Raw genomic sequence first — 2,885 nt, forward strand, 5'->3', positions numbered from 1 at the left:
TTTGGTCAGAACTTATCACCAAGTTAAGCAGTAGTATGGGAATGAACTAAATGCAGAACAATGGGGATGGAAAAAAAGCTAATTCCTGTCACCACACTTGAACCCCAGCTCCCGAAACATTGTTAAAACTAATATCTTGCAAATGCACAACGGGATGTCAGAAAGCCTGCGGCTGCAGAAAGGCTGGAATGAAGTGCTCCGTTATCTGAACAAATTGCAGTGCTACCTGTGATAATTCGCAAGTTCCATCACAAGATAGCGAGGAAGAGGAAGAAACGATTACCGTTTTTGAGCACACCTACGATGAACTCGAGAACCAAGATTGCATTGAAAACGATAATCCCATCTCGGATAATATGGAAGAAATTTATACCTGTTATATTTCGATCGGTCCTGAAGACAATTATCGCAGAACACTTGGTCTATCGCGAAGAGCGTATTGAAAGACAATCCATTAAATTTTGAAATAGTGCGTGTTGATTAGGCCTACTGGGGATACCACGATAAAAAACAAACGCGGCTCGTTCTCTACCTCATGGTGGTGTGGAAATGAATTTTTGGCAAAAACTAATGTTGAAGTAGACTTTGCGGCGGCCGTACGCTGAAACTATTAATTTTACAAGAAAAGGGTACTTACATAAATTATAGGAAATTTTCTCTAGTTTAATTTATTATATAGATATGTTTATCGTGAAATGAGTCGGAAAGGAGATATGGTCAAAAAACTGTTCTTTGACACCATTTTTCCAAGATGGTGGCGCGAGCGAAAAAGATACGAGTACGAGCTGGCAAAGTTGAAATTCGTAAAGGGCACATCCAAATCTATATGAATACCAATTTTCAACAATCCCGCACTATTTGCTAGGCAAAACTACAAAATGTCTGGGCTATAAGCCTAGTTTAGAAATAACTAGATATAAGATATAATGTAATATACTGGTTGTGAGACGAATATTATAATTTTATATCCGTTGTTTCGCAGCGTTGTATTTCGATACTTGTTTAATTGTTTTCGTTCTTCGAATTTTTTCAATCCATAATTGCACCTTTGTATAAATCGGGTATTCAGCATTTTTATAAGCGTACTAGCTGACCCGACAAACTTTGTTCCGCCTCGCTTTTCACGTGCAATTTCTTGTTCTTCTTCAGTCCTTTCATTCGCAATACTTCGAATCCTAGTGGCATTACGGTTTTGTCGGGTAAGAGTATATCGTTTTGGTCGGTGCTTGTTGAGTCGGGAAGCTAGGAAGCATCGCACAAAGAGGAGACGGGGATAATAGAGAACTTTGTATTTGCGTTCTCTTATTCTCCCGCAAGATAATCCATATACGCGATTATATTTGTCTCTTTTTAGTTTCGTTTAGTGCCGTTTTAGAAAAGTATTCACTTCAAAAAGTATTCTATTACCTTCTCCTGGCCCTAAGCTACCTCTCCACCAATTTTTAGCTAAATTGGATCTGCCGTTCGTTAGTTATAAGTGTGGTAACTAAGTCGACTTTCTTTTATCTATATATATAAAAGAAATGATTTTTTCGAAGTTCGCCATTTAAGATGAAAATTTTTCTTGTGTCAAAAAAAAAACTTCAATTAATTTGACAACTACTACAATTTTCTACTTTCAATTAATTATATTGATGCGTAGGTTAGCTGTCAGCGGTGGTGAAGGGCTTGGGTATTGGTAGTCCGGTGAGGGTGTCGCTGTTCAGAGAGGCGAGCTGGCTCGTAGTAAGTGGTTGCTTGGCCAGGTCGGAAGCACGAATGTCGCTGAGAGCTGCCACTTGTCATGAGGACAGCTCCCTAGAGATCCTAGCACCCTAGGATCTCTAGTTGAGCATCCTTAGCGCGGTCAAGTCGGCGGTGCTCGTAGCCCCAATCGCCGCTAGAGGGCGCCGGAGCCAAGGGTGGCTTCAATATAAAATAAAATCGGCCCAATCTGGGATTAGTGGGAAACGTTGTCAAAAAGTTTGAAGTTTTTTTTGACAAAAGCCAAAGTTTTTTTTTATAGTGTCGAACTTCGAAAAAATTATAATTATACTCATAAAACGCGATTATTTCATAGTTCCAATTAATTAAAAAAAAAATTGCCTGCTTCTTCAAAAACTTCATTCAAAAACAAAAATATTCAAGAAAAAAAACGTATCAATAGGTCATTTTTGGAAAGAGTTATGGCAATTTGAAAATTAAATTGTCATTATTTTTTAAAATTCCTAACTTTTTGAGGTTAGAAAAAATTTAAAAAAAAATTCTAATAAACGTTTCTCAAAGGGTAAAAAAGAATGGAAAAGTTTCAGCTAAATCAAAAAAGGTCGGGTTCAAAAGTGGTCGATTTGGCATGGAATACCCCATATATGTATATACTAGCGACCTGCCCCGGCTTCGCACGGAAGTAAAAAACCGCATCAAAATCCGTTGCGTAGTTTCAATGATTTAAGCGTGCAAAGAGACAGACAGAGAAAGCGACTTTCCTTCTCCAAACAAAAACATCAACCGGTCAACTTCAACCCACACGTACACACTTACACACGTCTATGCTTGGAGGGAGAAGCTACGAAGCATCGCACAAAGAGCAGACGGGAATAATCGAAAACTTTGTATTTACTACATCACATTAGAAACCTCAAAAATAACAGTACTTCTCCACTATTTAATGGATGTTATTATACATACAAACCTTCCTCTTGAATCACTCTATCTATTAAAAAAAAAACGGTATCAAAATCCGTTGCGTAGTTTCAAAGATTTAAGCATACAAAAGAACCGGAAAAAAAAGCGACTTTACTTTATACTATGTAGTGATGATGTCGGATTCGAATACGAATAAGGACTGGCGTCCTTCCTTAGATGGCTCTAGACATAAGAAGATGAATCAGCTAATGGAGGTGCAG

At 38.0% G+C, this 2,885-nt stretch overlaps 1 long non-coding RNA gene across 1 annotated transcript; it reads left to right on the top strand.

The window, feature by feature from the left end:
• The first annotated feature begins 1,975 nt into the window (after positions 1 to 1,975).
• Positions 1,976 to 2,643, top strand: LOC135800889 (uncharacterized). The gene is made up of 2 exons (XR_010550234.1): positions 1,976 to 2,220; positions 2,286 to 2,643. It is a non-coding gene; the product is annotated as an uncharacterized lncRNA (long non-coding RNA).
• Positions 2,644 to 2,885: the final 242 nt, after the last annotated feature.

The sequence above is a fragment of the Atheta coriaria genome, unplaced genomic scaffold, assembly GCF_025399875.1.
Source record: "Atheta coriaria isolate IRGN ID8LTWV9N9 unplaced genomic scaffold, Caltech_Dcor_3.1 hic_scaffold_10_pilon, whole genome shotgun sequence".
NCBI classification, from domain to species: domain Eukaryota; kingdom Metazoa; phylum Arthropoda; class Insecta; order Coleoptera; family Staphylinidae; genus Dalotia; species Dalotia coriaria.